This window comes from Elephas maximus, chromosome 10, assembly GCF_024166365.1.
Source record: "Elephas maximus indicus isolate mEleMax1 chromosome 10, mEleMax1 primary haplotype, whole genome shotgun sequence".
Lineage (NCBI taxonomy): Eukaryota > Metazoa > Chordata > Mammalia > Proboscidea > Elephantidae > Elephas > Elephas maximus.
This window is the reverse complement of record NC_064828.1, coordinates 58,390,587-58,417,047: the sequence shown is the minus strand read 5'-3', so window position 1 is coordinate 58,417,047 and position 26,461 is coordinate 58,390,587.

Here is a 26,461-nt window from a genome sequence, read left to right as displayed (position 1 = left end):
CACAATCAACAGCCATGGAAGCACCAGTCAAGAAATCAAAAGATGCATTGCATTGGGCAAATCTGCTGCAAAGGACCTCTTTAAAGTGTTGAAGAGCAAAGACGTCATCCTGAAGACTAAGGTATGCCTGACCCAAGCCATGGTATTTTCAATCACATCATATGCATGTGAAAGCTGGACAATGAATAAGGAAGACCGAAGAAAATTGACACCTTTGAATTGTGGTGTTGGTGAAAAATATTGAGTATACCATGGACTGCCAAAAGAAGGAATAAACCTGTCTTGGAAGAAGTGCGGCCAGAATGCCCCTTAGAGGCAAGGATGTTGAGACTGCCTCTTACATACTTTGGACATGTTGTCAGGAGGGACCAGTCCCTGGAGAAGGACATGATGCTTGGCAGAGTACAGGGTCAGCGGAAAAGAGGAAGATCCTCAAGGAGGTGGATTGACACAGTGGCTGCAACAATGAGCTCAAGCATAACAACGATTGTAAGGATGGCGCAGGACCGGGCATTGTTTCGTTCTGTTGTGCATAGGGTCACTATGAGTTGGAACCGACTCAATGGCACCTAACAACAACAGTATACTGAATACAGATACAGAAACCTTTCATGTAACATTTTATTCACTTCCAGATTCACTGAGGCTGTCATATTGTCTTAGTATTCAGATACTCTCTTAGAACTAATGGATCCATAGCTAATTGTTTTGGAAGGAGACATGGATTCTATTCGGTCATTATCCTTTTTTTTTTTTTTTTTTTAACTATAAAAAGGATTGGTTTTATTTTACTCTGGAACATCTTGTCCATTATGGATTAACTTGAACACATACTGTCCTACAAAAACAAAGGCCTATTACTCTGAATTGCCTGAATATCTCACTCAATTAATTAAATAGAAATATAATAAATTTGGCATTTTATCCACCTGAAAAAGTCCCAACACATCATCCTTTCTTAGGAATGGGAAATTTTCAATAGACTTTTTTTTCTGCCTAGTGTGCAGTTAATTTTAAAAATCCTGAGTATTGACTACATAAATATTAATCAAGTTAATCCATCAAGTAAATTAATACTAATATTATTCATTTAAAAACATTGGGACTAAATTACATATCAATATTTACAAAAACCAGTTAATTTAGAACACTAGAAACATATCTTAATGATTGGAAAGTAGTGTGAAAATTAGATAAACTAGTTTGACAAAATTTTTGTTATTTAGCAAATTGCTTTGCTCCTGTGGATAGTGAAGTATCACCTAGAAGAGCCCTAAAGACAAGGAGAAGTGGAGGAAAGTCCTAGCAACATACCAGATCACTATATTATCATTCCTACAGTGTTTTGCAGTAGCTTAAAAGCTTAGCATAACTTATTTCATAATTTTATTGAATAATCTTCTTAGAATGTACTTATTTATGCTAACTTATAGAATACTTTCTATGTGAAAAAGTTTTGGGAGTTTTTATTTTAATAAACGTTATTTGTCTAATGTAAAACACTGACTACAATACTTGATTGCTTGACTTTTTAAAGATTAGAACAATAAGGTAGAGTAGCCCATTATTTGGCAAGGTTTGAGACTACACTTTGTAATCAGACCCAACGTGTTTAATTTACGAAGTTCTTTCTAATATTGAGCTGAGCCTTCCCCCATAATTGCCTTTGGAGGAACACGAACATGGTCTATGCCCTTTTCACCATGAAGTTCAGCATTAAATTCACATCTTTGCAGGATGAATTCCTCCTCCATTCCTCACATGAGCTGAGATTGAAAACTCATCATCCTGGCTACCCTTCTTTGGAGACTCATTTGTCAAAATTCCCATTCAAATTTGACTCCTAAAACTAAAAACACAACTGCATGTATAATTTAACAATAAAGAGCATAGACGAGCTTTTCTTTGACAGCTCTTAAAGGAGAGCCATAGTCTGATGGTTCAGTTCACTTTCAAAAACATTTATGAAGCACCTAACATAAAGCACTATCATGGCACTATATGCACAAATTAGAAGCACAAACACAGTCGAGGCACTCAAAAAGCTTACAGTCTAGTGGAAAAGATAGTCTCACAAACATATCAGTTCAATATGGTAATTAGTAAGCTAGAGATATGCACAGGGTCCTATGAGAGCACAGGTGAACATAACAGAAAATAGGAAAAATTTTAAATTGTGATCAATAACTACTACTTAGTTCAGCTGCCCAAGATCACTAGAAAACAGCATCAACTACTATCAACCATATTATCAACTACTCATTCATTAAAAACATATGTATTAACTGATATCAAATTAACACTTTTATATTCTAAAGATGCAAAATGTATTTTAATAATAAATATCAGATTTTAATTGAGACTTTATTCCATCTTGTTGGTTTCAACTAAGTTTTCCAGTCATTTTGAATTATACCTCTCATGCCTTTTGTTTTAGTAATCTCTTCCCATTTTAAATCCACGTTCTATAACAATCTTTTTTTTAATTTTGATTTTGAAAATTTACTGTCCAGGAGACATAATATGGAATTCCTCTAGAGATTTCTTTCCACTTTTCCCTAGAGAGACTGACATTCCCTGTTCTATTATTGTTTAATACACTGCAAATGCCCACATTTCACCATCTTACTCATAAGTGCCAATCACTTCAAGAATGACCATGTTTGTGCCATTCTCCTACTCAATACTTAACAACTTTACCAAAAAAGATAATTAAAATGATGTTAATTTGGCGTGGCTTTTCCTTCACAACCGTTAATTGCTTCAGTCCATGTTCTTTTGCTCCATGTCTCATTGTTTTCTATGGTCTCACAAATCTGTGAGATGGTTACTCTGAGAATATATTCTGACATTGATTCAAGCAATTGCCCTTTTAGTAAATGAAAGTAGCAATTGCCCAAGTCCCAGTTTTCTAGTCCCTTTCCCCTTCTCGGTGAAGTCACCAAGATCACTGACAGCAGTTCCAAGGTCCTTTATCTAAATGCCTTTAGGGTACTACCTGTGTGCAAATTTATTATTAGCTTCTCACCTAATTTTTTTCTTTGGGGGGGGTTTCTTTAACATTTTGTTTATTCTTCCCTGTACACTTTGAAGACCATTCTCCTTATTGGAAAATAGAGAATTTCAGTAACTCTTGCTTCTCCAGGACATCTGCTATCATTTCCATCTGCTGATCAGCTCTTTTTTGTTTCCTTTTTTGGTTTTTCTAGAGTTGAATATGAAAGTTTTGTTGCCATGCTACTTTTTTCAAGTCCAGCCTCAACTCATTTTAAGCTCCGGCTTTCCAGACACTGTCCTACCAGGATTTTACTACCATTTTAAATTCTTCCTTAGTTTCTTCCTACTCCGCCCATGTTTTCTAAATGTCTTTTTTAGTTATTAAATCATTAAGGAGCTTCCTGTGCATTCCTACTGGTTTCCAAAGATAGACTTCACATCCCTGGCCACATGCCCACCAATCCCAGTCATCACATCATTCCATTACACACATATACACAGACACACACAAACACACACACCTTTTCATTGCTTTCAATATCATGCACCCAGGGGTGGATGATCCAGTTAGCAAGGCAAGCAATGCTTACTTGTTCTTACTAACTAACCTGTAGAGAACAATTTCACATGGGTTACATCTTTTATGCACTGGTTTTCAAATACTTGAGGTTATAAATATTATTTCTTGTTAAAGTTCTCTTAAAAAAAAAAAAACCTATTGCCTTCGAGTCAATTCTGACTCATAGCAACTGTATAGGACAGAGTAGAACTGCCCCACAGGGTTTACAAGGAGCTGCTGGTGGATCCAAACTGCCGACCTTTTGATTAGCAACCGAATCCTTAACCACTATACAACCAGGCCTCCAAACGTTCTCCTAGGAACTAGCAAAATGTATCTGTATACATAATGTTTCACATTATGTCAAAAATGCTTCCATTATTTAAAATTAGGATTAAGTGACCAAATTGGGCTGAGGGTAAGAATTTGAACTAATATGTATGATAGTAGACCATCTAGATGAACAGTTGAGGTATTAGCAGAACATGGAGGCAGGTATTAGGCAAAGGCATCCACAGAGAAGCTAATCATTGGTAGCAGAAACTAGGATTTAGTAACTAGGTTATGGTGCAAGGAAACAAAGAAAAGATTTAATTACTGACAACGGGCTAGAAGGTTTTAAAGGTATTGTAAGGAATAAAGGAAGAGTCCATTGTTGGAATTAGAATAAAAAGAGAAATATTATCAAAGTCGAGTTAATTTAGAAATTCTAAGTTCCTGGACCAGGGCTTGGTCTATTCCATCTAATTGGAAACCCTGGTGGTGTAGTGGTTAAGAGCTACGGCCACTAACCCAAAGGTCGGCATTTTGAATCCACCAGGCGCTCCTTGGAAACTCTATAAGGCAGTTCTATGCTGTCCTATAGGGTTGCTGTCAGTAGGAATCGAGTCGACGGCAACAGGTTTGGTTTTCTGGAGTTTTGGTTTTTAAGTTACTGCACCAGGGCTTGGCCTATTCCATCTAAATGGAGAAGGCTTGATCCTAAAATCTGTGGTGGGGTGAGCCTGCACGAGTCTCTAAGTTGGCAGATCTGGGTTGATTTCAGAGATTTAGGGACAGGGAGTCCAACACGTCTGTATTTCCGATATATAGTTTTGTACCTTTGGCTAGAATTTTTATCTTTCTTTTCTTAAAATTTAATTTAAAGCCATCTTGATCAGTCCACCAAATCTTCTTTCAAAATGTCTCATTTTCATTCCATAATAGCAGCTTTTTATTTTTATTTGATTAGTCGCCATTTAGAAAATTTGCTTTAACAACATCTATATAGTTGTTCACTCCCCCATTTCTTTCATTCCCTTTCAAACAGAATTGAAAAGATATGGGGAAATACCATCTGTCCTCACAAATTCCCTTGTTTCTTTCTCAAAAATCCAATAGTTTTATTCCCTATCATATTGGGCTTCGTCATTTTTCCTCAGGTGAATCAGCAAGAACCATGTGCTTTTCTAATGACTAGCAGGTACCACATCATTTCAATACACACACTCAAATCAGACGGCCTGCTTTTCAGTGGCACTGGCCTCCTGCCACATTCTCTTCAGGAGGGAAATTCACCAAACACACTTTGCCAAGATCTCTTTCTTTGTTGGGAGTGGGAGGAGGAGAGGTTTCTCTCAGGTTTCCTCTCAGCCTCCAGTGCCTGCGAATCCTTTGCTTATAATTTCATTGAGATGCCTGTACCTTCAAAGTCTCTAGAGCCATTATCCACCTGGTAGAGAGAAAAGACCGCAAAACTGCTCAAACTGTCCATCAGTTTCCTCATCAGCAAAATACAGATGATAATAATGGTACATATAGTATTGTTGTAAGGACTGCATAACACCGTATATATGCATATCGTACATACAGTGCTTAATTTATACAACAGAGACAGAGATGAACAGAGATACTAGAAAATAGCAAGGGTTCAAAGGTTATCATTATTAAATAGTTTGGACTGGGTAATTTCCAATGTCCTTTCAATTCTAGTTATAATCAACTTAGAAAAAAATGTTTTACATTTTCAGTGTGATGTATTTTCTATCCTCTGTTTTACAATAGTGGATTCTAGGAAATTGTGATTTCTTCATCCCCACTGACACTTCTTTCTTCTTTGAGTAGAATGCTTTATCCTATCTAATAGGTGCTAATATGGAGAAGTATTGTTGGTATTATTGAAGTCCTTTCACATGTATCTCTAAAAGAAAGGACTAGCTTTCACATTAGCAGTGATCAGTATCAGAAACAAAAAGATATATACCCTGTGGGCTACCACAGTACCTTTCAATGTGCTCACATCTTAGCTCTCCAGATTAATTTTAAGCCCTAAATCCACTTGAAAAAGTGCCATAGAGAGAAATACTAGAAAACAGCAAGAGTTCAAAGGTTATCATTAAATAGTTCAAGCCAGGTCATTTCCAATGTCCTTTCCTGCTGTTAATTGTAATGTATAATCAACACCATAGTGTGCTTCAAAAGAACAGTTTAAAAACTAATCCATTTTCCTCTAGAGTTTAACATTTCACATAAATGGCTGTTGAGTTTTATTAATTATTGAAATGTCAACTATCTCTCCAATAGAACATACACAGAGAGAGAGATAGAAAGAGAGAGAGAGAAGGTGATATTTATCAAAAGAATAGTGTGGAAAACACTATCTGACATGTCACTCTTGAGAAAATCCAGTGTGTGTCCACGTATCAAAAAAAAAAAGTAGTAGGCTATGAGAAATCCTTTAGTTAAAAAGAAAAAAAAAGTAAACCTTTAAATTCTATTTAATGCAGTATTTCCCCGATTTTCTTGTGCAAAGATATTTTTTCTTTACACCTATTAACATTTGTAAACCAGTGTTTCATTAAGATCAATTATAGAAAGGCTGGCTTAGGCAAAACAGCTATTTTGAAAGTGCACTTAAATAAATGAAGTTGAGGCTTAAATCCTAGACTGTGTACTCAATGTTGCATTCAGACCTATAATCCTAACATCTTGCAGAGTAAGCATCCTAATATTTCTTGAGGGATTATTTAACAGAATTCTATCAAAATTTTACAAAATTGAAAATATACAGAAAAAAATGAGATAAGCGATACTGTTCTTCCCTCCAATTTCCCTTCCACCTGTGGCTGGGATTGTCAGATGTGCCTAGGGATCAAGTGCTTATGAGAAGCGTTTCACCCTCCTTAGCTGCATATACTCCCTAAACGATAACCAGGTAATTGTCCTGAACAAAATGAGAGTAAATTGACTCAAAGATTTTATAAAATTCCCATGTGACTTTTTAAAATAACCAGAGATACAAATTATTCTAACCAAACTAAAATGTCAATTAATTTTTAAAACTGTTTAGGATTCAAATTTTGGCTAGTTCCAAAAATTATTTAAACCCATTTAAAAAATGGAACACAGCATAAATTATTTAAAATAATGGTCAGCAATCCCATTTTTTAAAAAATTAAGGATAATATGATACCATACCAGTTAATTACAGCAGCTAAACATTATGTTTATCTCTAAGTGTCCTGTCAGCCAAAGTAAAATTGAGAAGCTCTTGGATTAGTTAGCATTCAGTGTCTTAAAAAAGATAGAGATAAATCTTTTTGGAGGAGAAAATTAAACAAGATATTTATTGGGTAGGCCATTTCATAAATGTCATTTCATAAAATTGAATAATTACCCAAACTATGGTTTTAAAAAGCCATGAAAACATTGCCCAAATGCAAGTTCTATCTATCAACTATCTACAAAAGTGGAAAATAAACAAATAAAGCACTTTTCAATAAGGCTATCTTCTGAGGATATGAGGCATACACACACACACACACACACGTATTGTTGTTAGGTGCCATTGAGTCGGTTGCAACTCAGTGACCCTGTGAACAATAGAATGAAACACTGCCTGGTCCTGTGCCATCCTCACAATTGTTGTTATGCTTGTGCCCACTGTTGCAGCCACTGTGTGAATCCATCTCACTGAGTGTCTTCCTCTTTTTCACTGACCCTCTACTTTACCAAGCAAGATGTCCTACTCCAGCTACTGGTCCCTCCTGATAAGATGTCCAAAGTATGTGAGATGAAGCCTCACCATCCTTGCTCCTAAGGAACATTCTGGCTGTACTTCTTTCAAGACACATTTGTTCATTCTTTTGGCAGTCCATGGTATATTCAATATTCTTTACCAACACCATAATTCAAAGGCATCAATTCTTCGGTCTTCCTTATTCATTGTTCAGCTTTCACATGCATATGAGGTGATTGAAAGTACCATGGCTTGGGTCAGGCACACTGTCTTACTCATCTAAAAAAAAAAAAAAAATGTTGCTATAATAGAAATATCACAAGTGGATGGCTTTAACAAAGAAATTTATTCTCTCACAGCCTAGTAGGCTACAAGTACAAATTCAGGGCCTCAGCTACAGAGGAAGTCTTTCTCTCTCTGTTGGTTCTGGGGAAAGGTCCTTGTCATCAATCTTTCCCTGGACTAGGAGCTTCTCTGCACAGGAACCTGGGTCCAAAGGACACACTCTGCTCCCAGTGCTGTTTTCTTGGTGGTATGAGGTCCCCCAACTCTCTGCTTGCTTCCCTTTCCTTTTACCTCCTGTAAGGTAAAAGGCAGTGCAGGCCACACCCCAGGGAAACTCCCTTTACATCGGGTTAGGGATGTGACCTTAGTAAGGATGTTACAATTCCACGCTAATTCTCTTTAACATAATCTAATCTTGCCTCATAAACCACAGGCAGAGATTAGGATTTACAACGCAAGAAAATTACAATCACGAAATGGGGACAACCAAACAATACTGGGAATCATGGCCTAACCAAGTTGACACATATTTTGGGGGGGCACAATTGAATCCATGACACACATCTTAGTCCTCAAAGTGATATCTTTGCATTTGAACACTTTAAAAAGGTTTTTTGCAGCAGGTTTGCCCAATGCAATGTGTCTTTTGCTTTCTTGACAGCTGCTTCTGTGGGTGTTGATTCCAAGTAAAACGAAATGCTTGACGACTTAAATCTTTTCTCCAACTATCATGATGTTGTTTATTGGTCCAGTTGTGAGGATATTTGTTTTCTTTATGTGGAGGTGTAATACATACTGGAGGCTGTGGTCTTTGATCTTCATCAGTAAGTGCTTCAAGTCCTTTTTACTTTCAGCAAGCAAGGTTGTGTCATCTGGATTTTGCAGGTTATTAATGAGTCTTCCTCCAATCCTGATGCCTCATTCTTCATATAGTCGAGCTTCTCAGATTATTTGCTCAGAATACAGATTGACTAAGTATGGTGAAAGGATAGAACTCCATGCACACCTTTCCTGATTTTAAAGCACACAGTAGCCCCTTGTTCTGTTTGAATGCCTGCCTCTTGGTCTATGTACAGCTTCCTCATGAGCACAATTCTGTGTCCTGGAATTCCCATTCTTCATAACATTATCCATAATTTCTTATGATTCACAGAGTCAAATGCCTTTGCATAGTCAGTAAAACACAGGTAAACATCTTTCTGGTATTTTTTGCTTTCAGCCATGTTTCATCTGACATCAGCAATAACATTGCTTGTTCCATGTCCTCTTTTAAATTCGACTTGAATTACTGGCAGTTCCCTGTTGATGTACTGCTGCAACTGCTTTTGAATAATCTTCAGCAAAATTTTACTTGTGTGTGATATTAATGATATTGTTCGATAATTTCCTCATTCTGTTGGGTCACCTTTCTTTGGAATGGGTACAAATATGGATCTCTTCCAGTTGGTTGGCAAGGTAGCTGTCCTCCAAATTTCTTGGCATAGAGAAGTAAGCACTTCCAGCCTTGCATACATTTGCTGAAGCATCTCATTTGGTATTAAACCACCAATTCCTGGAGCCTTGTTTTTCACCATTGCCTTCAGTGCAGCTTGGGCCTCTTCCTTCTGTACCATCAGTTTCTGATCATATGCTACCACCTGAAATGGTTGAATGTCCCCTAATTCTTTTGGATACAGTGACTGTGTATATTCCTTCCATCTTCTTTTGATGCTTCCTGAGTCATTTAATATTTTCCCTGTATAATTTTTCAGTAATGCAACTTGAGGCTTGAATTTTTTCTTCAGTTCTTTCAGCTTGAGAAATGTCAAGCGTGTTCTTCCCTTTTGGTTTTGTATCTCCAGGTCTTTGTACATGTCATTATAATACTTTACTTTGTCTCCTCGAGTTGTCCTTTGAAATCTTCTCTTCAGCTCTTTTACTTCATTATTTCCACGTTAGCTACTCTACATTCAAGAGCAAGCTTCAGAGTCTCTTCTGACATCTATTTTGGTCTTTCTTTCTTTCCCATCTTTTTAATGACCTCTTGCTTTCTTCATGTGTGATGTCCTTGATGTCATCCCATAACTCATCTGGTCTTCAATCATTAGGGTTTGACACATCAAATCTATTCCTGAGATGGTCTTTAAATTCAGATGGGATATACTCAAGGTGGTACTTTGGCTCTAGTGGACTTGTTCTAATTTTCTTCCGTTTCAATTTGAACTTATGTATGGACAATTGATGGTCTGTTCCACAGTTGTCCTCCAGCCTTGTTCTGACTGATGATTTTGAGCTTTTCCATCATTTCTTTCCACAGATGTAGTTGATTTGATTCCTGTGTATTACATCTGGTGAGGTCCACGCCATTTGTATTTTTGAAAAAAAGTATTTGCAATGAAGAAGTTGCCTTGGTCTTGCAAAATTCTATCATGTGACCTCCGGTGTCATTTCTATCACCAAGGCCATATTTTTCAACTACCAAGCCTTTTTCTTTGTTTCCAACTTTTGCATTCCAATCACCAGAAAATATCAATGCACTTGACTTCCTGTTTGATCAATTTCAGACTGCAGGAGTTGGTAAAAATCATCAATTTCTTCATCCTTGGCCTTAGTGGTTGGTACTTAATTTGAATAATAATCATATTAACTGGTCTTCCTTGTGTGCTTATGCATATTATCCTATCACTGACAGTGTTATGTTTCTGGATAGTTCTTGAAATGTTATTTTTGACGATGAATGCGATACCATTCCTCTACAATTTGTCATTCCTGGCATAGTGGGCCATATGATTGTCTGCTTTAAAATAGCCAATACCAGTTCATTTCAGTTCCCTGATGCCTGGGATATCAATCTGTATGTGCTCCATTTCATTTTTGACGATTTCCAATTTTCCTAGATTTATACCTCATACATTCCAGGTTCTGATTATTAGTGGATGTTTGCAGCTGTTTTTTCTTGTTTTGAGTTGTGCCACATCAGCAAATGAAGGTCCAGAAAGCTTGACTCCATCCATGTCATTAAGGTCAACTGTACTTTTAATGAATGGTGCCCTGGTGGCACAGTGGTTAAGAGCTATGCCTGCAAGCCAAAAGGCTGGCAATTCAAATCCACTAGCTGATCCTTGGAAACTCTATGGGGTAGTTCTACTCTGTCCTATAGGGCTGCTATGAGCCGGAATCGACTCAAGGGCAACGGGTCTACTTTGAGGAGGCAGCTCCCCCAGTCATATTTTGAGTACCTTTTTCCAACCTGAGGGGCTCATCTTCTAGCCCTACATCAGACAATGTTCTACTGCAATTCATAAGGTATTCGCTGGCCATTTTTTTTCAAAAGTAGTTGGCCAGGTCCTTATTCCTAGTCTGTCTTAGTCTGGAAGCTCCACTGAAACCTGTCCACCAAGGTTGACCCTGCTGGTATTTAAAATACTAGTGCAAAGCTTCCAGTATCACAGTAAGATGCAAGCTACCATAGTAGAAAAAACTGCAGACACGTGTGTGTGTATATATATATTATATATATGTTGTTTTTAGTTGTCATAGAGTTGATTCCAACTCAAGGAGACCCCATATGTGAAAGTAGAACTACTCCACGGAGTTTTCAAAGCTATGATCTATATTTACCATACGTCATTGTTGTGTTTAACTGCCACTGAGTTGGCTCCTGACTCACGGTAACCCACAACAGAAGAAATCCTGTCTGGTCCTGCTCTTTCCATGATTGCTCGTGGATGGGACCCTTGTGATCCACGAGGGTTTTCATTGGCTGGTTTTTCAGAAGTAGATCACCAGGTCTTTCTTCCTAGTTCACCTTAATCTGGAAACTATGCTGAAACCTCTTCAGCATCATAGCAACACACAAGCCTCCACTGCCAGATGGGTGTTGGCCGTGCATGAGTTTCATTGGCCAGGGATTGAAGCAGGTCTCCTGCATAGAAGATGAGGATTCTACTATTGAACCACCAATGCCGTAACACAACATATGTAAAATATAGTTAACACATAAAATTTAGAGATGATCATACTTAATATAAGGTTGTGTTTAATGGCATAAAATAGTTTTATCACTTAACAGCTGAGTGATTTTGGACAGGTTTCTTAACCTCTCTTCACTTGCATTTTTCATTTGTAAAATGATCATAAGAATTATATTTAGAATAAAGTCATGTGCATTACAAGCACTATGTAACTGTTTGTTGAACAACTTTTTTTTAAGACAAGCATAAAAGTCAGAAAAGAGCCATTAAGATTTAGTAACTTTTGCTAAATATTAGTCATTTTAAAGTAGCCCTTGACAATTGCAAGATTTTAGTTAATTCATGATTGAATTATTTGACAAGTACCTAAAGTGCTGTTTTAATGTTGTCAATTACAGAAGAAATCATGGATGATATGGGAAAGATAAAATTCTGTTGCAAATTTTGAAGTGTGATTTATATTTTTATTGTGAAGTTGAAATAATCATATTTTAATGCAGGAAAAACTCCAGCTAAAATCAATATTTTCCCACAAAAGAAAATTGGTGTGATTATTAGAACAAACACTTGTTAAGACCACAGAGTTCTGCTACTTAAAATAAAACATATACAATTTTTCCCCGAAAAAAATTTAGGATAAGATTTCCCCACCAACCTCTCAGGGTACTGCATTTCTCACTTAGCATGGAATTCCCTCCATGGGAATCCTTCCATGCAATAAGAACATTATCTCCAAAAAGGGTATTTGAAAAACGCATGTATTATTTTACTTTGAAAATCATCTAATCTTTGCTGCTTAGTGTGTTTTCATGTGTTCCTTTAGAAAAATAACTGGTTGTTATCTTGGAAGCCACAGAGAGTCTATTGATTAATAGCATAAACCGTAGAAGAACTTTGGCGTGACACTTGGAGAACAGCTGATTTTTAGTGTAAATATTGCTTTTTATCAATGAATAGTTAAATGAAAAATATATTTTAAGTATCATCATGAACTGATTATTTGAATGGTGTTCTTAAACAAATACATACTGATGAAAAGTTATTCTTTGTGCAGGTTCAGTTACTTTGTAAGATAGCACTCCTCGTTTAAGATCATATAATTAGTCATCTGTATACCCTAAACCCATTGATGTCAAGTGGATTCTGACTCATAGAGACCCTATAGGACAGAGTAGAACTGCCCTACAGGGTATACAAGGAGAAGCTGATGGATTTGAACTGCCGACTTTTTGGTTAACAGCCATACCTTTTAACGATTGCACCACCAGAGCCTCAGTCATCTGCACAGAAGGTGATATTTCTTTAATGGGAACAGACTTAATTCCTTTTAAAACAAACAAAAATTTGTTAAAAATAAAAATAGAAAAAATACTTGAAAATTTTTGTTAAGTAAAATCCCAACTTTTGTATTTTTTCTGTGAATAGTATGGGATGTCCCTATGGTTTTTAGTTTGTTTTTGAACTTTGACTTACATTGCTTTGTAGGGTTAGTATAGTCACTTCAACATCATTCATATATTTGTCAACAATATATGCAGTAACCAGCACAAACCCTCAAATATTCTTTTCATTTTTATACCCCACATCTCTCTCAAGAACTGTCTTCAGTATCACTTGGTATGAAGGAATCCCACCAACCTCACTGCACCCTTTCTCCCAAGTCTGTTACCTAGAATCTTCCTCTTATCCTCTATCTGTCTTCTTCCCTAGGCTAGACTCTCTGTGGCTTCCAAGATAACAACCAGTTATTTTGCTAAAGGAACACATGAAAACACACTAAGCAGCAAAGATTAGACGATTTTCAGAGTAAAATAATACATGCATTTTTCAAATACCCTTTTTGGAGATAATGTTCTTATTGCATGGAAGGATTCCCATGGAGGGAATTCCATGCTAAGTAAGAAATGCAGTACCCTCAGAGGTTGGTGGGGAAATCACACAGGATGAATCACGACCGGGTCTGACTCTGTTTCAAACAATTCTTAAGCACCATAATTTCGCCCAAAATAGAAAATGTATTTTCTGCTCTTTTTTTGAATATATTTTGGACAAAATAATAAAATTGCCATTCATAAAATTTTTAAGGTACACTGATCTACTGCAATAACATAATTTGAAGATTAATGTGACCTGGCAGTAATCAAAAAACCCACAGTGTTCATTGTATTCTTCATTTCACATTTATCTTTCTGTTTCCATTGATTTTTTTAAAATGGTAATGGCTCTAGGAAAATTACTTCTCTCTTTAAACAACAGGCCAGTTTAGCAAGCTCATTCATTATTGGCCCATCTTCATTCTTGGGTACTTCGGTCATTTTTCACCCCTATGAAAAGCTTATATAATAAGCAAAGCCACCCAATGACAACTAAAGCAGAATCTATAATGAATTTCTACCACATTAAAGGGCAATTCATCTAATTCTACTCCCAGAGAAAAATATAACCTATATGCAAATTGCTGATAGCAAGGACAGAAACCTTACAAAGCCAATGCAAGGTGTATATTTTATATTTTACCAAACATATGTGAAATACATTCAAAAGATGGATGGCAAGATTTTTAATTGGTGACATGAAAGTAATATTTACAAAATTAATTAAAATATTTTTCATAGTTATTTTGATTTATTGGTTGGACTATTATAGTCTTTATTTTTAATAATAAAAATTCCTTGGCAGTATTACCATATAAAAAGTAAAGTTTATAGATAAAGCAGTAACAATAACAATTTCATCAACAATCTTAAGATCTTTCAGTTTACTTTCTATTCTGCACCACTCAACCCATTTTCCCTTTCCACAGCTAGGCACATTCAATTTAAGTACCAATAGTTTTTGATGACTCTATAGCTTGATGTGAGGAGCCCTAGCGATGCAATGGTTAAGTGCTGGACTGCTAACTAAAAGATTAGTGGTTGGAACCCACCCAGTGGCTCTGCAAGAGAAAAGACCTAGTGATATACCCTCATAAAGATTAACCTATTGTCCTGGAGTCAATCCCAACTCATAGTGACCCTATAGGGCAGAGTAGATCTGCCCCCATAGGGTTTCCAAGGCTGTAAATCTTTACGGAAGCAAGCTGGTAGACTCCTACTGCCTACTTTTCGGTTAGCACACAAGGGCCACCCAGGTTCCATCCTTAAAGATTATAGTCTAGGAAACCCTATGGTGCAGTTCTACCCTGTCCTATGGGCTCCTTATGAGTAGGAATCTACTCTAAGGCACACAACAACAACATAGCTTTATGTAGACTATGTACTACATTAAGCAATCAAGGTTACCTTTCATTTTTTTTTTCATAAGCAAATTTCAATTCTAGTGTTCTTACCATCAGATCAGGGGAAACAGCAAACAGCTCATCCTTCCTTCTTTCCTCATCCCCACTCTCCCTTCTTCCCTTCCTTCCTACCTTCTTTCTCTCCTTCAAAAATTAAAAGACTCTGATGTGATCCTATGCATAAAGTCAATTCCTTTCAGGAAAGTATTGTCTAAACTACTAGAAAAGTGGCAAAAGGAAGGTGTTCTACATAGGTACTCTACGCTACTATGTCTCTGAAGAAATGCAATCCCAGGCAGGGAATGCCTAACGCTATTATAAAATCTCTGCTTTATTTCACTCACTTCAATATTATGCATGATGTATACCATATGGATTCTCTACTGTCTAGGTTGTTTTTTAATAGCTTTATTGAGGTATAATTTATGTATCATAAAATTCACTCATTTTAAGCATACAATGAAATGATTTTTAGTGAATTTACAGAGTTGTCCAAACATCATCACCACAATTCCGTTTTAGAACATTTCCAATCATCCTAAATGATCCCTTGTACACCTTTGAAGTCATTTCCCACACCCACCTTTAGCCTCAGGCAACCACCAATCTTTATACTATTTTCTAGAGATTTTTTCCTATTCTGGACACGTCATATAAATGGAATCATTCAATATTTTTCTTTTGTAAACAGCTTCTTTTTCTTTGTGTGATGCCTTTGAGGTTCATCCATGTTGCAGTATGCATCAGTAATTCATTTATTTTTATTGCCAAGGAGTATTCCTCTACCACGAACTTTTAAAATTTAAATTATAATCATAAAAAATAAAATTACAACTTATATAATTATCCTTTAAAAAGACATTAGTTCCCCTAATCTATCTCCTTTTCAATGATAATCAGAAAAAAAATTCAACTTATTCTTCTTTAGAATTGCCAACATAATTACACACGGGCACAAGGGGTCATTTGTATTATATGTTTTCATATAAATTATTGTATAAAATTAAAAAATAAATAAATAATGAGGCATATCATTTTTCAATTGACATTTAAATAATGCTGCTCTTAAATATTTTGTAAATATTGACAGAAACTCCTTCACATAATCTTCTTCAAGTAGATATGAAAATTTTAATATGATACTCCAAATGTAAGGCCCTTCTAACGATTTTATGAGCTCTCTCTCAGGTTTAAAAAACACTTCAATAAGTCACTGTCAAAAACAGAATCAGAGGAGGCGGGGCCAAGATGGCAGACTAGGTGGATGCTACCACGGATCCCTCTTGCAACAAAGACTCGGAAAAACAAGTGAATCGATCACATACCTAACAATCTACGAACTCTGAACAACAAACACAGACTTAGAGACAGAGAACGAACAAATACGGGCAGATAGCGATCGTTTTCAGAACCAGGAGCCAGCGTACCAGGCAGGTGACATTCGGAGCCCGATCTGGGGCAGAGCCCAGGGGGGCAGACAGCGCAGACAAGGGGCCCAGCCCTACCCCCCGAACTCATCCCGGGAGAGAGCCTAGCCGGTTGGCGCAGGCGGCGTAGCGGCGTAGCCGGTGGGAGAAGCACCCGGGAGGCAGTGACGGATCTTGGAGCGGGGAGAGCAGCGTCCCAGCCGGGGAGCCATCCCGCTGGGAGTTTGGCGGGGAGCGGGCGTGGCGTGAGAGTGGGTATCAGCTATATTTCCCTAAAGTGACGCCGGGGACGGGCCCAGCCGTTCGTGCGGGTGACGCCCACCTAGTTCGCCCGAGCGATGCGGCGCACCGGAGGGAGAAGTCCCCGGGAGGAAGTGACTGATCTCGGAGCGGGGAGAGCAGTGTCCCAGCCGGGGAGACGTCCCACTGGGATTTTGGCGATCGCGGGCGGGGCGTGAGCGCGTTCCCTGAATAGACCCCCGGGAGCGGGCCCAGCTGTTCGTGAGGGCGACGCCCACCCAGTTCACGTGAGCGGAGCAGCGTGCCTGAGGGAGAAGTCCCCGAGAGGAAGTGACTGGTCTTGGAGTGGGGAGAGCAGCATCCCAGCCAGGGAGCCGTCCCGCCGGGATTTTGGCGGACGCGGGCGGAGCGAGAACGCGGAGATCAGCTCTATATTCTGAGGTGTTTTTTTTTTACAATTCTAGCTCTCTGATCCCTCCCCCACCCTCCCCAGGCGGTTCCATTAACATCCGAATACCCTGAGCCAGAGGGAGAATTCAGATAGGGATCTAACTGCATTTTTTCTAGCTGCTTACCTGGAAAAACTAGTTTCCCAGTGATGGCTCGGAGACAGCAGTCCATATCAAATCACATAAAGAAACAGACCATGACAGCTTCTCCAACTCCCCAAACAAAAGAATCAAAATCTTTCCCAAATGAAGATACACTCCTGGAATTATCAGATACAGAATATAAAAAACTAATTTACAGAATGCTTAAAGACATCACAAATGAAATTAGACTAACTGCAGAAAAAGCCAAGGAACACACTGATAAAACTGTTGAAGAACTCAAAAAGATTATTCAAGAACATAGTGGAAAAATTAATAAGTTGCAAGAATCCATAGAGAGACAGCATATAGAAATCCAAAAGATTAACAATAAAATTACAGAATTAGACAACGCAATAGGAAGTCAGAGGAGCAGACTCGAGCAATTAGAATATAGACTGGGACTTCTGGAGGACCAGGGAATCAACACCAACATAGCTGAAAAAAAATCAGATAAAAGAATTTAAAAAAAATGAAGAAACCCTAAGAATCATGTGGGACTCTATCAAGAAGGATAACCTGCGGGTGATTAGAGTCCCTGAACAGGGAGGGAGGACAGAAAACAAAGAGAAGATAGTTGAAGAACTCCTGACAGAAAACTTCCCTGACATCATGAAAGACAAAAGGATATCTATCCAAGATGCTCATCAAACCCCATTTAAGATTGATCCAAAAAGAAAAACACCAAGACATATTATCATCAAACTTGCCAAAACGAAAGACAAACAGAAAATTTTAAAAGCAGCTAGGGAGAAAAGAAAGGTTTCCTTCAAGGGAGAATCAATAAGAATAAGTTCAGACTACTCAGCACAAACCATGCAGGCAAGAAGGGAATGGGACGACATATACAGAGCACTGAAGGAGAAAAACTGCCAGCCAAGGATCATATATCCAGCAAAACTCTCTCTGAAATATGAAGGAGAAATTAAGATATTTACAGATAAACACCAGTTTAGAGAATTTGCAAAAACTAAACCAAGACTGCAAGAAATGCTAAAGGAGATTGTTTGGACTGATGACCAATAATATAAGGTACCAGCACAATACAAGGTCACAAAACAGAATGTCCTGATATCAACGCAACTCAAATAGGGAAAGCACAAAAACAAACAAATTAAGATTAATTCTAAAAAATAAATAAATAAACAAAATAATACACATAACAGGGAATCATGGAAACCAATTGATAAACGATCACAATAATCAAAAAGACGGACTAAATATAGGAGGCATTGAACTGCCAGATGGAGAGGGATACAAGGCGATATAGAACGATACAAGTTAGGTTTTTACTTAGAAAAATAGGGGTAAATAATAAGGTAACCACAAAAAGGAATATCAATTCTATAACACAAGAAAAAAGCCAAGAAAAACGTAACGACTCAACTAACATAAAGTTAAACATTATGAAAATGAGGATCTCACAATCTACTAAGAAAAATGTCTCAGCACAAAAAAGTATGTGGAAAAATGAAATGGCCAACAACTCACATGAAAAGGCATCAAAATGACAGCACTAAAAACTTATTTATCTATAATTACGCTGAATGTAAATGGACTAAATGCACCAATAAAGAGACAGAGAGTCACGGACTGGATAAAGAAACACGATCCATCTATATGCTGCCTACAAGAGACACACCTTAGACTTAGAAACACAAACAAGCTAAAACTCAAAGGATGGAAAAAAATATATCAAGCAAATAATAAGCAAAAAAGAAGAGGAGTAGCAATATTAATTTCTGACAAAATAGACTTTAGACTTAAATCCGCCACAAAGGATAAAGAAGGACACTATATAATGCTAAAAGGGACAATTGATTAGGAAGACATAACCATATTAAATATTTATGCACCCAATGACAGGGATGCAAGATACATAAATCAAATTTTAACAGAATTCAAAAGTGAGATAGACACCTCCACATTTATAGTAGGAGACTTCAACACACCACTTTCGGAGAAGGACAGGACATCCAGTAAGAAGCTCAACAGAGGCACGGAAGACCTACTTACAACAATCAACCAACTTGACCTCATTGACTTATACAGAACTCTCCACCCAATTGCTACAAAATATACTTTTTTTTCTAGTGCACATGGAACATTCTCTAGAATAGACCACATATTAGGTCATAAAACAAATCTTTGCAGAATCCAAAACATCGAAATATTACAAAGCATCTTCTCAGACCACAAGGCAATGAAGCTAGAAATCAATAACAGAAAAACTAGGGAAAAGAAATCAAATACTTGGAAAATGAACAATACCTTCCTGAAAAAAGACTGGGTTATAGAAGACATTAAGGAGGGAATAAGGAAATTCATAGAAAGCAACGAGAATGAAAATACTTCCTATCAAAACCTCTGGGACACAGCAAAAGCAGTGCTAAGAGGCCAATTTATATCGATAAATGCACACATACAAAAAGAAAAAAGAGCCAAAATCAGAGAACTGTCCCGACAACTTGAACAAATAGAAAGTGAGCAACAAAAGAATCCATCAGGCACCAGAAGAAAACAAATAATAAAAATTAGAGCTGAACTAAATGAATTAGAGAACAGAAAAACAACTGAAAGAATTAACAAAGCCAAAAGCTGGTTCTTTGAAAAAATTAACAAAATTGATAAACCATTGGCTAGACTGACTAAAGAAAAACAGGAAAGGAAACAAATAACCCGAATAAGAAACGAGAAGGACCACATCACAACAGAGCCAAATGAAATTAAAAGAATCATTTCAGATTACTACAAAAAATTGTACTCTAACAAATTTGAAAACCTAGAAGAAATGGATAAATTCTTGGAAAAATACTACCTACCTAAACTAACACATTCAGAAGTAGATCAACTAAATAGACCCATAACAAAAAAAGATATTGAAATGGTAATCAAAAAACTTCCAACAAAAAAAAAGTTCTGGCCCAGACGGCTTCACTGCAGAGTTCTACCAAACCTTCAGAGAAGACTTAACACCACTACTACTGAAGGTATTTCAAAGCATAGAAAAAGACGGAATACTACCCAACTCATTCTATGAAGCTACCATCTCCCTGATACCAAAACCAGGTAAAGACATTACAAAAAAAGTAAATTATAGACCTATATCCCTCATGAACATAGATGCAAAAATCCTCAACAAAATTCTAGCCAATAGAATCCAACAACACATCAAAAAAATAATTCACCCTGATCAACTGGGATTTATACCAGGTATGCAAGGCTGGTTTAATAGCAGGAAAACCATTAAAGTAATCCATCACATAAATAAAACAAAAGATAAAAACCACATGATCTTATCAATAGATGCAGAAAAGGCAATTGACAAAGTTCAACACCCATTTATGATAAAAACTCTTACCAAAATAGGAATTGAAGGAAAATTCCTCAACATAATAAAGGGCATCTATGCAAAGCCAACAGCCAACATCACTCTAAATGGAGAGAACTTGAAAGCATTTCCCTTGAGAACGGGAACCAGACAAGGATGCCCTTTATCACCGCTCTTATTCAACATTGTGCTAGAAGTCCTAGCCAGGGCAATTAGGCTAGACAAAGAAATAAAGGGTATCCAGATTGGCAAGGAGGAAGTAAAGCAATCACCATTTGCAGATGACATGATCGTATACATGGAAAACCCTAAGGAATCCTCCAGAAAAATACTGAAACTAATAGAAGAGTTTGGAAGAGTCTCTGGTTATAAAATAAACATACAAAAATCACTTGGATTCCTCTACATCAACAAAAAGAACACCGAAGAGGAAATAACCAAATCAATACCATTCACAGTAGCCCCCAAGAAGATAAAATACTTAGGAGTAAATCTTATCAAGGATGTAAAAGACCTATACAAAGAAAACTATAAAACTCTGCTATAAGAAATTCAAAAGGACATACTTAAGTGGAAAAACATACCCTGCTCATGGATAGGAAGACTTAACATAGTAAAAATGTCTATTCTACCAAAAGCCATCTATACATATAACGCACTTCCAATCCAAATACCAATGTCATATTTTAAGGGGATAGAGAAACAAATCACTAATTTCATATGGAAGGGAAAGAACCCCCGGATAAGCAAAACATTACTGAAAAAGAAGAAGAAAGTGGGAGGCCTCACTCTACCTGATTTCAGAACCTATTATACAGCTACAGTAGTCAAAACAGCCTGGTACTGGTACAACAACAGGCACATAGACCAATGGAACAGAATTGAGAACCTAGATATAAATCCATCCACATATGAGCAGCTGATATTTGACAAAGGACCAGTGTCAGTCAATTGGGGAAATGATAGTCTTTTTAACAAATGGTGCTGGCATTACTGGATATCCATTTGCAAAAGAACGAAACAGGACCCATACCTCACACCATGCACAAAAACTAACTCCAAGTGGATCAAAGACCTAAACATAAAGACTAAAACAATAAAGATCATGGAAGAAAAAATAGGGACAACCCTAGGAGCCCTAATACAGGGCATAAACAGAATACAAAACATTACCAAAAATGATGAAGAGAAACCAGAGAACTGGGAGCTCCTAAAAATCAAACACATATGCTCATCTAAAGACTTCACCAAAAGAATAAAAAGACCACCTACAGACTGGGAAAGAATTTTCAGCTATGACATCTCAGACCAGCGCCTGATCTCCAAAATCTACATGATTCTGTCAAAACTCAACCACAAAAAGACAAACAACCCAATCAAGAAGTGGGTAAAGGATATGAACACACATTTCACTAAAGAAGATATTCAGGCAGCCAACAGACACATGAGAAAATGCTCCCGATCATTAGCCAGTAGAGAAATGCAAATTAAAACTGTGATGAGATTCCATCTCACACCAACTAGACTGGCATTAATCCAAAAAACACAAAATAATAAATGTTGGAGAGGCTGCGGAGAGATTGGAACTCTCATACACTGCTGGTGGGATTGTAAAATGGTACAACCACTTTGGAAATCCATCTGGCGTTATCTTAAACAGTTAGAAATAGAACTACCATACAACCCAGAAATCCCACTCCTCGGAATATACCCTAGAGATACAAGAGCCTTCACACAAACAGATACATGCACACCCATGTTTATTGCAGCTCTGTTTACAATAGCAAAAAGCTGGAAGCAACCAAGGTGTACATCAATGGATGAATGGGTAAATAAATTGTGGTATATTCACACAATGGAATACTACGCATCAATAAAGAACAGTGACGAATCTGTGAAACATTTCATAACATGGAGGAATCTGGAAGGCATTATGCTGAGCGAAATGAGTCAGAGGCAAAAGGACAAATATTGTGTAAGACCTCTATTATAAGATCTTGAGAAATAGAAAAAACTGAGAAGAACACATACTTTTGTGGTTACAAAGGGAGGAGGGAGGGAGGGAGGGAGGGAGAGGGTTTTTATTGATCAATCAGTAGATAAGAACTGCTTTGGGTGAAGGGAAAGACAACACTCAATACAAGGAAGGTCAGTCTAATTGGACTGGACTAAAAGCAAAGAGGTTTCCAGGATAAACTGAATGCTTCAAAGGTCAGCGGAGCAGGGACTGGGGTCTGGGGAACATGGTTTGAGGGGACTTCTAAGTCAATGGGTAAAATAATTCTATTATGAAAACATTCTGCATCCCACTTTGAAATGTGGCGTCTGGGGTCGTAAATGCCAACAAGCAGCCATCTAAGATACATCAATTGGTCTCAACCCACCTGGAGGAAAGGCAAAGGAAGAACACCAAGGTCACACGACAACTAAGAACCCAAGTGACAGAAAGGGCCACATGAACCAGAGACCTACATTACCCTGAGACCAGAGGAACTGGTTGGTGCCCGGCCACAATCGATGTCTGCCCTGTCAGGGAGCACAACAGACAACTCCTGAGGGAGCAGGAGACCAATGGCATGCAGACCCCAAATTCTCATAAAAAGACCATACTTAATGGTATGACTGCGACTAGAGGAAACCCGGAGACAATGCTCCCCAGACCTTCTGATGGCACAGGACAGGAACCATCCCCGAAGACAACTCATCAGGCACGAAAAGGACTGGTCAGCGGGGGGGAGAGAGATGCTGATGAAGAGTGAGCTAATTAACTCAGGTGGACACTGGAGAGTGTGTTGGCAACTCTTGACTGGAGGGGGGATGGGAAGATAGAGAAAGATGGAAGACGGCAAAATTGGCACAAAACGAGAGACTGAAAGGGCTGACTCAATAGGGGGAGAGCAAGTGGGAGAAGGGAGTAAGATGTATGTAAACTTACATGTGACAGACTGATTGGAATGGTAAATGTTCACTTGAAGCTTAATAAAAATTAATTTAAAAAAATTAAAAAAAAACAGAATCATAACTTAAGGAGAAAACAGTTACTACAGAATCACATTATTGAGGCCTCCTAGTCTTTAAAAATATATTATATACCATGTGGCTATATTCACAAGATGTAAAAGAAATTAAGTTCTTATTGGATTTTATGAGCTTTTTATATTGAACTGAATTTTCTAGGAAATTCAAATACGTAAGACATTGTAGACAATGCTGTTTTTATGTAAGTAGCTGAAATTCATTAAATGAATTAGGTGAGTATAGACACGACTCCACTACCCTCTTTTCACCTTTACCTCCTTTGATTGACAAACATATTTTTCTTAACTCTCTAAATCACTTTAACATAAGATTTGTTTAGTCTTTCTATCCAAGTCACTACCATTTGCAGTTGTAGATGACCTAAATATCCACATAAATGACTCATTCAGCAATCTGGCTTTGATCAGTCCTAAATTTCTTAAATCTAGGGCTATCTATCTATCTCTATCTCTCTCTCTGTCTCTCTCTCTGTCTCTCATCTATCTCTCATCTATCAATCATCTATCTATCTTATCATCTATCTATCTATGATTATCTCTCCATCCATCCATCCATCCATCCATCCATCCATCCATCCATCCATCCATCCATCCATCCATCCATCCATCCATCCATCCATCCACCTATCAATCATCTATCTATCTAACTTCCTTTCTTCTTTCCTACCTACCTACCTATCCATCATCTATCCTAGCACTGTCCTGGCATAGTTACACCTTATAAAACAGCTCTACCAACTAGATGGAAACCCTTGCTTAGTGGTAAAGTGCTACGGCTGCTAGCCAAAAAGTTGACAGTTGAAATCCACCAGGTGCTTCTCAGAAACTCTATGGGGCAGTTCTACTCTGTCCTATAGGGTCACTATGAGTCGGACCCAACTCAACAGCAATGGGTTTGGTTTGGTTTGGTTTTACCAACTAGATTTAACTCTGTGACTTCCCCCCTTCTCTACCTGATCTCTACCTCCCTCACTTTTTCACTACTACTAAACTGTACCTCATTCTTACTTTGGCCACTCATTTCTTGAATTCAACCATATTCTCTAGCACTGACTAATCTGCCTAATCTGCCTGGCTGTCGTTTCAATGGTATGCCATTTTCCACTAGGGTTGCCAGATGAAATACCTGACACCAGTTAAATTTGAATATCAGATAAACAACAAATAATTTTTCAGATAAACAATGAATAATTTTTAAGCATAAGTAGGTTCTCTGTAATATTATGAAATTAAAATTTAACCAGGAGAGCTGTATTTTTATTTGCTAAATACACTAACCCTAATCCGCCAGGCACTCCTTGGAAACTCTATGGGGCAGTTCTACTCTGTCCTATAGCGTCGCTATGAGTTGGAATTGACTCAATGGCACTGGGTTTGGTTTTGGTTTTAATTGCCACTGAAAAACTCATCAACCCTTGTCTTTCCATTCTTTTCATTTTGTTGACATTTAAAACTAGGTAAAGAAAACTGTATATTCAGCACAACATGAAAATATGCTGCTCCTTGTTAAAAAAATAATTAAGACAGCAGAACATTAAACTAAGCATGTGGCTGATCTAGGCACTGGGCCCTTTGGACACCCATGATGCCAGCCCGTTGTACATCTTACTATTCTTTCATTCCTGATTTGCTTCAAGATTGTGAAAAAACTGATTCATTCATTCATATTGCAGTGGGTCAAATTGTATTCTCAAAAAAGATATGCCCAAGTCCTAACCCCTGGTACCTGTGAATGTGATCTTATTTAGAAATAGAGTTTTTGTAGATGCAATTTGTTTAAGAATCTCAAGATGATATCATCCCATATTTAGGGTGAGCCCTACATCCAATGACTGGTGTTCTTATAACAGAAAAGAGAGTGAGATTTGAGACACACAGAGACAGAGAGAAGAAGGTTATGTGGATACAGAAGCAGAGATTGAAGTGCTGTCTCTACAAGCCAAGGAATGGCAAGGGTTGTTGGCAACCACCAGAAACTAGGAGAGAAACCTGTAAAGGATTCGCCCTCAGAAAATCCAGAAGGAGCCACTTCTGCCAATACCTTGATTTTGGACTTTTGGCCTTCAAAAGGAAACCTGGTGGGGTAGTGGTTAAGAGCGATGGCTTCTAACCAAAAGGCCAGCAGTTCAAATCCACCAGGCACTCCTTGGAAACTCTATGGGGCAGTTCTACTCTGTCCTATAGGGTCGCTATGAGTTGTAATCAACACCATGGCAATGGGATTGGGTTTTCTTTGGTTTGTCCTCCGAAAGAGAGAAAATAAACCTTTCATGTTTTAAGCCACCCAGTTTGTAGTAATTTGTTATGACAGCCCAGGAAAACTGATAAACATATATTCAACAAATATTTACTAAATATCTGTGATACTCTAGGCACTATTAGAGGTGCTGAGAATATTGAACAAAAAAGACTTTCCTTCATGGGTGACATACTTTATATGATATGTTATCTTGTTGTTGCTAGGTGCTGTCGAGTCAGTTCCAACTCATAGTGACCCTACTTACAACAGAAAGAAACACTGCCCGGTCCTAAGTCATCCTTACAATCATTGCTGTTAGAGCCCATTGTTGCAGTTACTGTGTCAATCCATCTCGTCAAGGGTTTTCCTCTCCTTTGCTGACCCTCTACCTTACCAAGCATGATACCATTCTCCAGGGACTGATCCCTCCTGATAACATGTCCAAACTACATGAGATGAAGTCTTGCCACCCTTGCTTCCAAGATGCACTTTTGCTGTACTTTCAAGACAGATTTGTTTTCTCTTCTT